The sequence below is a fragment of the Poeciliopsis prolifica genome, unplaced genomic scaffold (genome assembly GCF_027474105.1).
Source record: "Poeciliopsis prolifica strain line A6 unplaced genomic scaffold, Auburn_PproV2 SCAFFOLD197, whole genome shotgun sequence".
Taxonomy (NCBI): Eukaryota; Metazoa; Chordata; class Actinopteri; order Cyprinodontiformes; family Poeciliidae; genus Poeciliopsis; species Poeciliopsis prolifica.
In genome coordinates, this window is record NW_026562572.1 from 37,840 (window position 1) to 53,797 (window position 15,958).

Here is a 15,958-nt window from a genome sequence, read left to right on the forward strand (position 1 = left end):
GATGTGAGCTTTTTAATGCATTGAGTTTCAAAAGGCATTTCTTAAAAGTCAAATGTGAAGAATTTCAGTGACAAGTCCAAGTTATGTCCCAAGTTTGTGACAGCTTATTAGTCAATGTCACGTCTTTGAAGGCCAAGTCCAAGTTGAGGCCCAATTCACATCAGCATATTTACACCACCAGAAATAGAAAAATGCATCTATGTTAAAAGAATAAGTGTTATTTATAGGACTTGGTGATATGGATTCAAAATAAAATCTCTTTTTTCAAACCAGATCTGATTTTAATGGGGGGTTTTCTTGCTTTATTTTCTAAAAAAAGAAGGTACACACATAAAATATCTTCAAAAACTGGTATTTATTTAAATCATCCCTTCTGTGAGTTGAACAATAGAGTATAAGGGCCAGGCTACTAAACATGTTTATGATATTAGTAATAAGAACATAATTTTACCAGAAAAACATCCAAAATTAAATTTTTATGAGAAAAAAGCTTTACAAGGTCCGATGTGGCCAGCTCAGTCCGTGTGGTTTTCTTCAAAATAAACATTTGTTGGCACAATCGTTTAAAAATTCTGCTACTGATAATAAATTGATGTTGATCTGTTAAAAGTTAAAGTATATTTTTATTTGTTATAAAGAACAGCGTCACAACATGCTGAACATTGTTTTATTTTTCATGTCTCATAATATTCTCACAGTATTACGACTGCATAATATGATAAATTCCCCCAGCCGTTATTGTGATAAACAATAACATTATTGTTTTGAGGCCATTATCAAGTCTCAAAACTTGAAAATGTTAAATGTTTGATTATATTTAACATTGGAATTGGGAGACATTTGAAACAAAACAACTGAAACAACAAATAAAATGGACAATATACAATTTGTAAACAAAATTGTTTTCAAAAATGAAAATGATCAATCTTGATTCCATTTAGTATTTTCATTCAACATATTAGATCTTTATAACGTTTTAGCAGAACTATAACCTTTTAAGAGGCATGTAAGGACCTGCAGACTTGCAATGCTAGATTTTCATGTGTGAAAACATTTCCAATCATAATAATGTCTCAGCTTTTCCACTTTCTGTCCCAGGTCATCTGAGGACAAAGAGCTCAGATTTGAATGTTTAGTTGTTATTTTGCTCAACTTTGCCTGTTTTACTTAAAGCTATATCAACGGTGTAAGTTATCAGGTCGCTTACTTTTCAGCTTTTGCTTCTACTGATGCACATTTTGCAGCACATCCTCTCTTCCCCCTCAGCTGGAAAGCTAGCTATCGAAGCAGAAACTGTGCCTCAGGGAGGAAATGATTATAGCATAACAGAATGTGCTATCATTTTCCCTTTCTTGTGTATTCTCCCTTCAACCAGCTGAATGTCATGTATCCGTGTTTCTTATCTGTTGGACGTGAAACCACCACATGTCACAACTTGGACAAGAACAGCTCGACTCTTCTGTTGCACTTCAAATATGGACATTTCCGTGTGTCGTGTCAAGATGATTAGTCCAGGCGTGGTGGTGAAATATCAAATGTCTTGAAGGCTCTTGTGTGGCTGCACAGTGGAGGAGACTGTATCATGTTCCCCATCCATCAAACGCTGCTCTCTGGAGGAAGCGGACCCAGCTGTTGTCGGCCATTGATACCCTTTTGTTGTTCCTCTCTGTTGAACCGCAGTAGACCCAGGCATCAGCTGCTGCGGCCTTGTTAGTTCACTTTTATGTTCTGTGTACATGCCAAAAAAAAGATTGCCTCATTCTTTCTTACATGGAAAACTGCGTTAGCTGATATGTAATCTATAACCGCCATCGTTAAAAGAAAGTCGTCTCTCTTTCAGTTTGGACGTTTGTCTTTACCACGTTCATAAAACCGCAATGCAGGACAGTACACAGTCTTAATTTATTATACACAAACGATCGAAAATTAAAGGGCTGTTTGGGGGAAAATTAAATGTAATTTATAAACTTCTATAATTTTTTGCAACTCTTTCACCTTCTTGAGGCGTTTGGACCGACTCCTGTGCAGAAAGCAGCCAGCAGCCCACTGTGTTTTAGAGCTAAAACTTGTTCAATGTTTACAGAAAATTTAAAAACTGTTATTAACAATACCTATAGACCTTCTAAAAAGTATAAATACAGAATTTGTTGGCATTTCTTCTGTTTTTATTCTAATTAAAGGCTCCAAGATTTTTTTGACCTTGTGTCAATGACTTGTTACTTTATTTGCTGAAGCGTGTAAAGACAGGAAGTGGTTTCGGAGTTCCTGTAAATTAAAAAATAGACACCTGGACTCAGTCTCCCTATGTGTACACATACTGTCCACACTATGTTGCCATTGTGCTTCCATTTGTTTCACCAAAGAGACTCTTTAGCCTGTCTTCTCTATCGTTTTCACTTAAACTTATAAGCCTGGTTGGGGACAAGGAAACGAGAGGAACACCTCTCGTTTGTTTCATGTCATGGTTGACTTGATAACTGCAAAGAGTTGCAAAACAATCCGGAATCATCACCACTTCATCGCCTTGCTTAACTGTTGTATTGGGTTTGGCCTTCTTTTGTCATCTCTTCTTTGGTTGTCAGCACCAGCTGAAAATGTAGCAATTGTTGCAACTTTGGTCCCTGGTTGAACCGAGTCTACCAGACTGTCAGGTGTAACGGCTACTGACCTAGAGTTTGTGCTGTTCTCTAAACATGGCATTGTGACCAAACACCAATTCTCTGTGCAAATAAAATAATGTCTAATAAGTCTTACAGTTCATCTGGATGCAATTTGAAACTTATGATCCATGTTCTTTTTTCTTTTAAAGCAAAGAGGCTTTTCAAACCAACTATACCTGTTCAGTCTACATCTAATTCTGTTTCCATGAGTTTTAACGCTTGGCATGCTTGCTGAGGCGTGTACAGTCTGAAATGTAGCTCTTTGAGTCTACATAGTCTAACCTTGGGGTAAATGTGCTGGGACATATTCCTAACTGCTTTAAATGTTTTCCACTTTTGATTGATTGTTCTTACTGTAGAATTAAGGAATTCAAATAGTTTGGAAAAGCCTTTGTGACCCTTCCCAGAAAATGGCTGCTCTCGGGTCATTGTGTCATCTCTTCTTATTGATGTTGTGCTAACAGACTTGTGGATAAAAAAACAACTGTTGGTCCAGTTTATTTCAGACCCTGGTTTGGTCCTCCAGGGCAGATTCTGCTATATTTAAATTTAAATTAATATTTTGCATGTTTTCCATTTTGGTCTCAATTGTTTTTAAAAACAGCCTAAAAACTGTTTTTTGTAATAATTTAATTATAATTTTTTGTGCTTTCCAATTGTAACAAATCAAGAGATAATGCCCCTTACCTACCAACCTTAGCTGAACTCCAGCTGGTTTTACTGCTGCATGCTCTGTACAGTGGCTGCTGGAAAAGGCAAGTGTTTTGTTGTTGAAACCACTTGTCATCCAGAAACCACTTGCTACATTCTTGCTGGCAGTGCAGGAGGCTCTGCTTCTGCTTTTTAAAAATGTATAGTTGTATAATTGCTCATTTGTTTGCAGCTATTTTCATGTGCAACTGTAAACGTAGATTTATAGCAGCTTACCTGGATTTAAAGTGACAGGATGCCCTATACTAGCTCAAATATGCAGAACTGAGCAAATCTAATTTATAACATTGATTCTGAGCTCTAAATGTAATGAACATGTTTTGCATAGCTCACAGACTGATCCTAACATGTTCAAGGAAGTATACTAGCTCCCCTTTAAGACGTTGGAGGTTTGATGACTTATAACTACATGAGCACTAACTTGAAACTAGAAATGAAATGCAAATATGCACAGCCCCTTCCACTGCAAATATATGTGCAACTGTAAATGGTGAAAAAAACAGACACACCTTGAAAGACCTGGCAGCTTGTCTAAGAGTCGGCTACATGTGTAAGACCTTGCCTCCCACGCTGGACATTTTACACATTCCTCATGAACGTTTTTTTTTTTTTTTTTTGTTTGTTTGGTTGGTTTTGTTTTTTAAAAGCAGGCTGGGAGAATGAATCCTGAGTTGCATTGTGTCTTTCTAGCAGCATATTTTGTTCAGCTTTTGATGCTGCTCCATAAAACATTTTCTTCTTATGCAATTCATTCTTTGCCAAGTCATCAGTTTTTCTGCAATCTGATTGGAAGTCATGTCTCTGTCTCTGAGTATTTATGTCTTCATAGGCAAACCATAAAGATATCCTCCCTGCGCTTTCATTTCCTCACTGACAGTGGGAATCCTTACCAAGGGCTTGAGCTCTGGCCAGGGCTCCAAACATGACATATTCCCCGCTATTTCCTGTTACTGGGGATCACATGAGGTTTTAAAACAAATCCGACATAAGTTGTCTAGAGATCAGCCAATTTCAGAATAAAATAAGTTTAATAGTGACAAAAATGGAAGTAGGGCTGATCAATAAATCAATAATATATTGTGATAAATACATGATCAGTATCAATAGGTAATCTATTTGATAGAATATGCAATTATTTCACCTCAATTTAGCCTTCAACCTCTCACGGCCAGCTAAACAAAGTTGGTGGCATCAACTCACTCACTCGTTGGTTGCCTAGCAACAACCTGTTAAGTAGCTTTGAGGAGGAAATGAGTAAAAAAAACTTGAGAAAAAACTTTGGATAAAAACAAGAGTGGTCATATCACTAGTTTGGATGTACTTTACATATTTAAAACAAAAAACAAACCATTGATTGAAGCACTTATATTGTGAAATTTTTGTCAGTTTAGCCCTAAATGGAAGTGTAGCAAATAATGGTATATTAAGATGAGTTTAATAACTGAAATTAATAAGAGCAGTTAATCAAAGGTTCCTCAGACATGTTAAATTCTGTACAGTGTTTACCTTAATATCTTAAGGGTGTCATATCAGTTGATATGCATAACTATCAATTAGCTAATGAGGGAATTTTATACACATTTAATATTGAATATTCTATCAGACATATTATCTATCTATTTATTATTATTATTATTTATTTATTAATTGTCCACCCCTAAATTTATATGATTTATGTGAGCAAGTTGTTTTTTATAAACTGAAATTAATAATTCCATCATTTGTTGAAATAAATAAAAAATGTACCTCAATTTTTGGCTTCAGGTTAAATCTCTGGCATTTTAGCAGACTTTTGGTCACTGCTGAATGAGCATATAATTTTTAGGTCAGTGTTGCAATTGCAAAGTGATACAAGTTGAGCGGCGCTCCCTTGGGACGAGGCCTCGGTCCTGGGAAGCGGTGGCCTAGGATCAAGCAGAGCACTGCAGCATCAGGTCGCAGCAGCACTGGGAAACTCCTTCTTTCCCAGCATGGTCTGTCGGCTGACATTTGAACAGCCCCTAGGATTAACTCTGTTCCTCCCAGACTTTCGGTGGGAAGCACTCAAGAGTTTCTCTTCAGGAAAGGATTTTATTTGGGGCGGTAACTATTATTAACGAGTGTGATCGGCTGCTAAACAGGGCAGTCCTTGTGGGAATGTTTAGTTGAATCGAATATCCTGTTTCCAGGGGTGTGAAATTGTTTTGTTTTTCTAGTTATAGCATGTTGTATCATGATCAGTCTGATCCTCCTCTTGTAGCTTGGGGGGTAACAAAGCCCCAGTATCTGGTTCTGTAAGCTTGTTATTTGATTTGGACTAAACTTCAGATTTTGGTTTCAACGAGCTTTGTCTAGGGTGGAAGTATTTTTTTGCTTACTTTTGGTGTCTAAATCTACGTTCAGCCGGCAGAACTGGATTTTGAACCTTTGACTTGCAAAGTTCTGCACCCAAAGCAATGCTTGGAAAGAGAGAGATCCAAGAAGTCCCTCAAATAACTCACTGTACGTTGTTGAATTGAGTAAAAAGTCTGAAGATACTATTTGTCCTTTGTTAGTTTGAGTTACTCAGTGCTCAAACTCGATGTATGGGTAGCATAATATTCATAAATATTACAAAGACAGCCTAGTTTACAAACATATAATCTCCTATTTTTTGTGATGTTTCTTAGCTGTTCTCCTAATGCTAAAGCATCTATTAGCATGTGCTAAAACTCTTAAAAAATATTCTTTAAAAAAAAACCTGGTCATAAATAAACGTTTTGTCAATGAAGATTAAAACATTCTAACAGTCAACCGTCTAAGTATTAAACGATCAGACGAACTAGCAAATTTTGCAGAACGGTAACTCTGCCACACTTTGCGCAATCTGAAAAAGTCCAACTGTTTCTGAAAAGGGAGACGTTGCGCTTTCCATCCAATGTCAGGTTATTACGGTAATTTCACCCCTGTGTAGCAGGGAGTGAACTTAATCTGAGGGGCACACTTTTAATAGATGGTAAAAATAACTGCTAGATATTGAAAGTTCCAGTCGTTATGGATAAATGGGAAAATATATTTACTCACAGGACATTTAAAGAACTTTCTACTATTAAAATAAGCAAAAATATCCAGGCCTGCGGGAGTTTAAATTTGGGATATCACGGGTTAAGATGACATTTAATGTTTTTCAGCATTTTCTAAAGCTAACCTTTGAAATAGACTGATGTGGGTAGGAAAAAGTGTTTCCATCGCAGTTTCGCGAAACACGCTAATTTCGATTTAGTCAAAATTTATTTTTGTAATTGCATATTACGCAATTATACGGCCACTGGTAAAAATACTACATCTCAGTATTTTTGTCTAAAGTTTTGAAAGAACGTGCAGGTTGTGGATAAATGTTCACTATTAGAGCCAGATGAGGCAGATCCAGTGGTATGTGAACTTTCCTTCCACTATTTGAGATGGGAACACCCAATGTGGACCATTGCTGATGGTCTGCTTGATGGCATGCATGCTGGCGGACTGATGGACTCCTGTGCGCCACTGGACCCTTTTGTTGGCGCTCTGTGGGACCCCCCACCCAGTGCATGATCAAAGCTCCGCCGGACGTCAGGGGACAGCAGGAGAACGCCGCTGTCACCCACCCTTGACTACGCCATCACCATGCTAACTCGTATCATGGCATTTCCTGCAGATAGGCCTGGTATGCCGCTGTTTGTCTTCATTCTTTTATTCTAGGGCTCTCTGGAATGTCAAATTTCACAACATGCAAGAGGGAAATATTGGATTTCGCCATCGCCAAAGTGTTTATTTGTTGGGTTTAGATTGCTACCAGTAACAGTTAGCTGAATGCAGGCCTCAGATCCGCCAGACAATTGCCCTGTGGCTTAAGTGGTGGTGCTCATTTAAATCATACAATGCTATGAAGCTTTTAGGTTCTGCAATTCACTCTCTCTTCTCTTTGTAGTCTATTGAAAATTGAATAAGTTGTTGTCATTTTCTGACCAAATGTTTTGAGGAATTTCTTCTGAATTCAATTAGGCAATCAGACCAAAGAGGTGAGGCAAACTAAGTCAGCCTTACAGAGGCCTCTTTATGCCACTGTCATAGTCAAAAGGGGCCCAAGGTTAGCATGCATCACACATAGGAAAACACCAGGCAAGCCCCCAGACAGTCCAGACCAGATCTGAAACGCTCCCTGCTACTCGTTTATAAGGCCTCGCTAGCACCGCTTTCAAAGGGCTTTCCTTAACTTTTCGAGGCCCCTCATTTCCTCCCGTTTCTCAGGAGGGAAATGTAAGTGTGTAGCAGTGAAAATGTTGCAGAGCCGAGGGGGGAAATGAATGGACGAAGAAAGCGATGTTATTTGTGGAGCTGGGAGGCCCATATGCTTAAAATAAACTTACACAAAATGACTTACTGGAAACTTCTCGGTCGTCTGTTGCTGATTAATGCCTCGTTTTTCTGCAGGGCTTACAGATTGTTTGAGAGCAAGACATAAAGAGAAAGAGAGGCTTCACTTTTGTTCGACCAAGGTCATTGAGTGGCCAGCTGCAAGGCTCTCTGTCCACCGCTGGGATCCGTCTTCCTATTGGACATCCTGTCTCTGATGAATTGTCACTCTTCTCATTGAGGATCACAAAGAGGAAGCTGGTCCATGCCAGGACACGCCCACTTTACCTCACCAGCCAATCATAGCTCTCCAGTTGTCCAGCATCCTTTGCACTCAGAGACACAGCTGCCACTGGAGCTCCTCTGCCGGATTTTTGTTTTGTTTGTGTCCTTCCCTCCGTAATCTTTGACTACACACACTTGTTCGCTTGTGACAGGCAGCCACTGCCTTTTGGCCTTGGTCCACTTCAGTCCCCCCCACCCGGGACTTCAGCTCCGCCCTGAGACATGTGTGTTGTGCAGCAAATGGGGATGAAGGCTGGGGGAACTTCAGAGTCAACTGTTGGAACAGGACAAGTGCCCCCCCTCAGCAGGGTTATATAACAAAAAGCAAGCTGTATTACAAGAATGCTGCTCTGTCTTTTTTGGAAACACAAGTCTGTGTTTTCCATGGATGCTCAGGCGCCCAGAGAAACTGGAAAAGTATCATGTTATCCAGGTATCAGAGTTACTTTATAGTTCAGTGTATTCAAGCTGCCACTTGTCACTTATGAGTTAACCCAGGCTTTGTGCAGAGTCCCTTCTGTGCTCCTCACTGAAATATATTTCCTTTGAGAACTTTTGCAAATAGTTCTCAAAGTTCTTTTTTTCGACATTGTCTAACAATAAATGGGACTAAACATTTTGAAATTTCTAAATGCCATGTTAAGAAGTGACATTTTTTACTTAAAATGTACATTAATCCTTAATATTAGGTTACATTTAAAATGTAACTTGACTCAAACAGTTTGATTTTCCTCAAGAGTTCCCTCAGTAGTTTGCTGGAGTTTTGACCTATTCCTCCCAAGGAAACTGCTTAGGGCCCCCACACCACCAGGGGGCCCCAAGAGCTCCAATATTTATATTGAAAATAACATGGATTCATACAGACAAAATGCTTTTACTCATGAAAAGTGATTTATGAGGGTAGTATTATGTGTTTTACCGTTCATTTAGTGCCATTTTGTAGCATAATCAAGTAATTATAAAAATGCAACATTTATCAAATATGACTTAAAAGACATTTGACTTTGCAATTTAATGTCTTGAAATTGGGCCTCTGTCTCTGAGAAATTTCTCCTCTTTCTGAAACTCCCTTCACTCCTCTATTAACCCTTTAACAATGTTTTTACCAGCGTTGCACTGGAAAGCAGCTTCAGCAGGTGTTTGCTAATTGCTGCTGGCTAGTCTGAAGGAGCTGAGGAGGAAAAGGAGATGCATCTCGAAGACCTGTGTGTGTCCAAACCTCAACTTTCTAGTATAACTTGAGATGTTTCTTAATTAGTTTCACATAATGTTCTTTCCTCTTGAAGCCATCTCTTGATCAGCATCAAAACATCCATGCAACATGATGCTGACACTGCCATGCTTCACATTAGGGATGGTGTTTTCATGGCTTACTTTCCTCATTTTCCTCCAAAGGTAACAAAGATCAATACAGCCAAGTGTTTCAATGTTTTAGCATTAAACGTGGAATATTGCGTGTCAACAATTCAACGTTTTATCCTATTGTAGGTCAAAGTTTTCTGGAGTCGTCAGAGCAAACAAAGGAACAGAGAGAAGATAAGTTGCCAGTCCTTTGCATTTCCAATCATGCATTCAGCCGCTGAAGGTAAATACTATGAGTCACTATTTAACTTATGTTTGCATTGACCTGTCACAATGAAAGATTATGGTGGATCACAAATTGTCCTGGTAATTTTTGGGATAAACGATAACATTGTTTTGAGACCATTTTCAAGTGAAATATTGATAATGGCATAATAATGCAAGTTCCTTCTCTCTTTGAGAGAAAGAATATCTGAAATTACAGATTTTAAATATCAAAAATAAAATACAACAAACAGAATAAATAAATAAAAACAACACACAACTAAAATCATAAATAACGTAGATTAGGAAGTCTCAAGACAGAATTGCCTTTCAAAAAATATTAATCATCAGAAAGGAAATTGTTTAGCTCAGTTTAAGTTATTCAGCTTGGTAAAACGCCTGGGTGGCCTAGCGCCACCTTTGAGACGCAGCTCCTGCTCTTCAGTTCCTTCAGACTAGCCAGCAGCAATTAGCAAACACCTGGTGAAACTGTACATCTGCAGAACTCATTATAGGAGCTACTTCTCAGTGAAACGCTGGTAAAAACATTAAAAGAGGAGCCATGTTGTGTTGTGATGACTTTCTGAAGGAGGAGTTTTAGACAGAGCAGGAGTTTTTAAAGAAACGGGGACCGAATTTCAAGTCAAATTTCTTTTAAGTCACATTTGATATATGCAGCACTTTTATAACAACTGAAGGCTAGATAGTTTCTTGATTGTGCTATAAAAGGGGACTACGTGCTTGGAAAATGCATAATACTGCCTCTTTAAGGTTCTAAAAAAAAAAAAAAGTGGTTTTGCAAAGTTTCCAGAGCTGCGGTACGGTCCTGCCACAAATAGATTTAAGGAAATCCCAACAAGAAGTACGATTTCCTTGACAGGAACAACATCAGGACAAAGCACCCGTCAAGCATTGTCAGACTGGTTGTTTGTGGCGTTTAATGAACTTAACTTGTTGACGACGTAAAGAATCAGAACATTTTTGATGCAGTTCATGGAAGGAGACGTTAGGGCCGTAAACCAAGTGGTGAGCACTTTACAGTCTCTTGTTCCAGCACCTTATAGACCCTCCTTTGTTTTAAATTCACGCTCATTATCTCCGCTCTTCGTCTGCTGTCTCTCCTGACTTCATGGTGGAGAATGGGGTAATGTTCTCCGGGGTTCTGGTCGCATCGGGGGATGCGATCACCGGACGTCAGACTCGTGTGCAGACGTAAAACAGGAGGGGGGTAAATTCTGCAGTGACTGAGGAAAAGAAACCCTTTTTGTGCTCGGGGCCCAAAACAGGCCCGGATGTTGCTATCTATCTCTTCATTGTCTCCTCAAATGTTGGCATTTGGGTTTGAATGATGGCTTTCAGTTTAGCCAAAACATTCCAAAGACACAGCGGGGGAAACACCCTCCTCTTCCTGCGCTCACTCCGTTTGTTTTCTAATCTTGCCTTCGCAGTTGAGCGCAAATTAGCTGCTTGTACCGCAGATTCCAATCACATCTGACTGATGGATTCATGGTGGGAGTTACTCTGTGGATTTATGCATCTAGAGAAATATAATTAAGAACCAAAGCAGTTGTTGGGAGCAGCTTCAACACGCCTTGCTGGAATCTCCTGGAAAGCCGCTCCGCAGTGATAACAGACCTTTGATGTGTGATAAAAACCTGCCCCATGCCGCTGATAGCATGACCAGAATAGCATATGAAAGAGCAAGAACATGCAAGTCAACATTTGAGTTGCCTTCTTTTTCGGTTCACGAGTGTTTGGACTCCTTCCACGGTGTTGCAAGTTCCCAGAATGCGAGCATGTGACAGAAAAAAAAGCAGCTTTATCTCCGTCTGAGCAACACCAGCTATCGGTTAGCTCTGGGAGGAGTGCTCACCACTGTTCACACCACTGCATTCCAGCCATAGCATCCTCTTCTCTGCTGTCAGTAAACCCAAACAGCCAGCTTGACTCGGCGCACATGGGTAACCTGTAATCAAGCTCTGGAACTGGCATGCCAAAGTAAATCCTGTGTTTATATCCGAAAGCGGCCTCCCTCGTGGAGCAACTTCCTTGATCTTACACAGGAAATGCATTACATGATTTTAAGCTGCAAACCAAACTCCTGGATTACAGATCAAGACTGCCATCCCTCTTCCTTTGTCTGTTTCTCTTGATCATTGGCAGCCTGCTTATCTGCAGGCCCCTGTGCTCTGGTGGGTTCAGCGGACTGGTATGCAGCAGGAATCTTTGGATCAAGGTGATTTCACGCTGCTCCACGTTTTCCCAGGGTTTCAGGCTCTGACGTGTTATCACAGGACACATGCACAAACAGCAGCATTGGAGTAAGGCTGCTTTTATCTGTTCAACGCCTCAAGTGTCGGAGCTTTGACTGGCTGGCATGGAAGGCTTCATTGTCATTACAGAAAAACTTTGACGCAAGGATTTGTCAGCCTCTCCGTGGAAAGATAACTGGATAACCCGACATGAAATCTCAATTCTGAGAGCGGCCCGTTCAAAGACACTCCTTCTTTTAAAGCAGAACTAATCTTGCTAACCCTGACGTTCCCTCACAGACGGTTCTGATTCTCACTTCACAGTCTGCTCTCATAATAGCTCCACAGTGCTTTGTGTGTATGTGTGTGTGTGTGTGTGTGGCTTTTTTTCTCAATGAAAGTCCATATCTCATTCAGCCGTTTGGTGGCAGCTGTGAAAGGGGGAAGTCTACAACGTGACTCAGTTTAGCTCCTCTGTTTGCTCAAACAGTAAAGTTGCCTTGATCCTAACCGGCGAGTTTAGATTCCTGCATTGCTCCCACAGAACTGAATGAAGCTCCATATATAAAATACACAAATTCGCTTTATACGGAGTTGATGCTTTTTAAAAAATAAAAATAGAATTTTTGTACTTCTGTTCGGGCCTCCGCTATTTTTTGACAATAAGAAAAAAATTTTTGTGTGTGTCTGGAAAACATTCCAAAGGCAAAGTAACAAATCGCTTACTAACGTGAAGCCCAGTCCGTTACCTAGCAACCCCAACAGAGTTCAGGCTGTCACCTAGCAACGCAAGCAGAGCTCCAGCAGGTTTGGTCAGCTGGATCTACCGCTGCTGAAAAAGACAAAGGTCTTGTTGTTGACTTAGCATCCAGAAACCACTTGCTGCATTCATTGTTGGTTGTGCAGTGAACTCCACTTCTGCTTTTCAAAAATGTGTGGTTGTGCAATTGTGTATCTGTTTGCAGCCATTTTCACGCGTGAGTGTAACAGTTGAGTTGGGAAGTGTGGACAGCAGGTGATTATTTGGATTTAAAGTGACAAGAAGCTCTAAAACCATTATTAAACCATTGTTTAATAAAAATAAAGATTTTTTTTTTTTTTACTGTCCCACCAAATTTTGGCTGAATTTATTCATGGCTGGATTTTTTATTTTTATTTTCTCGTTTATTATTTTTTTAAAGAAGAAGATTCTGTCTTGCAGCTCTACTACTCTGTAGTGCAGGTAAATAGAGAATATGGAATTTTATTGTAATTTGTAGAAAACAAATTATATCTTCTGGAAAGACCTGAGATCCTACAGTGTGCAAATCATTTCTCCTTATAAATCCTTTATACCTTTTGATCTTCTATAAATATAAAATATTTAGCTGAGCTTTATTGGAGGTTGATCTGATTCATTATATTCAACGTAAAACATAAACTCGATTGAATTCTCATATTTGAGCTAAAAGAGCTTGATCAAAAAATTTGAAAGTTTTTCTGTACCAATATTTTTGTTTTATCTGTTCAATTGCGTGAAATATGTCAAATTACTGGTGGGAAATGAGTAAATAGTTTTTTTTAAATTTCAGCTAAATGTGATTTTCTCAGAAAAAAGTTTGAGATTTACTGTATATTCTAAAATTTAAATTCACCAGAACAGTCTCACAAATCTCTGTTTTTACAGACATGTCAGCAAGCATAGTTATCTTAATGTTAACCATGAATCCAAGCATCCTCTCATGCAGTGATGACGTTAAGACTTAAAAATACTCAACACCTTTTCAGTATTTTAAGAGCATCATTAGAAAAGTACTTTTAGGAAGCATGTAGCTTTTTGTGAGCCACTCAATATCTTTTTAGCTTTTATTGCATAGTTTAAGAGCTGATATCATTGTAACTTTTTAACTCATACCAGTTATTCCCTGCTCTCTGTTTTGCAAGTTGTGTCTGGAAAAATAGCAACCACTGAAAAACAAAGAACGTGGAACAGAAAAGACTGAGGGGTGACATATTTTAGGTTCGGGTCCTGAAAACATACTGTTTCCGTTCAATCATATAAGTTTATTATTTCAGTAACACCTGTAGACATATTAAATGATGCCTGTTCTATCTAAATATGATTAAATTACGGTCCGATACTAAGCAGTTTGTCTATATATTTGTATATATATTGAGGTTTTTATATAAAACCTCAATAGTGTGTGAGGTTTTTTGTAGTGAATTTGAACTTTATATTATCTACAAATGTCAAGCAACTAAGTCAATAATTAACTGAAAAGTATTTGCATGTCCTCTTCCGGAGCAGGTTAGCTTTTCAGATAAGAAATATTTGTGCGCCTCCCGGCCAATCAATGTCCTGAGAAAATGAAGAACAAAATGCTGAATGGACAGTGAGAGTTTCCTGTTTGCGGTTTCTCCCAGACTTCCACGGTTACCTTTGACTTTTACTGGAAAGCATCTTCATGAGAGACATCTCAGCTGAACTGATACATAAAGCTACCTACAACAGAGAACATTAAGGAATTAAAAATTGGGAAGTAAGCATATTTATTCATGCTTTCTTAAATCCCAGTTGCATTTTCAGAATAGATGAGTGTACATAGTGTTCATGCCTGGGGATCTTGAAAGGATTAATCACATTCAAAGGTCAACTAACATGCTTTATGTAACAATATTGAACCTAGATGAAAGAATTTTCTTTATTGGGGTGATATTTGTCTTTGTTTCTTTTTATTTGTTAACAATATTGAACCTAGATGAAAGAATTTTCTTTATTGGGGTGATATTTGTCTTTGTTTCTTTTTTTTTTTTTGTTTGTTGTCAAAACAGCAACTGTTAAACATATCTGGAGTCTAAAAGCTCAGAATGACATTCCAAGTTAATGAACAGCTTGGTACAGATGACTGTGCACTGCAAAATTAATACTATTAATATTACTTAAATAAAATTAGCTGATAACACACTGGATAAATTGAACGTTGTTTGGAGTCTCTGGTCTGGAACAGCATCAATCAGCTGAGGAGGTTTTACCTTAGAAGTCGACCTCGGTCATCCACACCCAACTTAAGAGTGTTTAATTTGGAAAACCACTGGTATGTGCTAAGTATTGTTGATAAGAGACCAGGCTAATGCCGATTAACCACACCAAATTTGTAAGATTTCAAGAACTGTAAAATTAGGAAGGGATGGTACAGGGACAGCAACGATTTAAGGAGTTGCAAATCAACAAAAAAGCCAACTAACAGTTTAGTCTGTCGCTATTACCGCATTTTATGAATAAGGAGCCGTTGCAGATTGAAATGAGAGAGAAGAGTTGTTATATTTGTACCTGAATGTCAAAATTTCTGAGTTGTAAGTTGGAAAAATCAACTGAAATTGAAGGAACTGGAATTTGTTGTTGGGAAATTGAACATTTTTCACCTGTACCAACTCAAAATCCAATACATAGAATGTACTGATATCTGCAACAGTTCCTTCACACATTTTTGATTTTTGTCACAGAATCTGCAGAGAGGAGCACTGTCACTGGTTGTATTGCTAAAAGTAGTAGTGGTTAAACACGGTTAAGCACTGAAAAATAAGGCCAAGGTTATCATCTATAGAAGTATAACAATCTAATTATTGGCATATCTTTTAGATTAAAATGCAAATTTTTATTTCAATTGGTATTTTATATTTACACCATGTGATTTTTTTTTTCCTGTTTTTTGCACTTTATTGCATCTATTACTGTTTTTATTTTTGTATTTTATATTATTTGATTTATTTTTCTTATTATTTATTATTATTTCTGTTCTATTATTTTGTTTAAATAAAATGTATTTTTTATTTTTCCTACATTTTTGTTAAACTGCTTTACAGATATGTGCATGAAATATGTTTTATATATATATATATAAAATTCCCTTCTCACCCACCGCGGGTGGTTCTTATCCTCTGATATATATATATATATATATATATATATATATATATATATATATATATATATATATATATATATATATATAATATATATATATATATATATATATATATATATATATATATATATAAAAAAAAAAAAATTCCCTTCTCACCCACCGCGGGTGGTTCTTATCCTCTGAGCTCGGGTCCTCTACCAGAGGCCTGGGAGCTTGAGGGTTCTGCGCA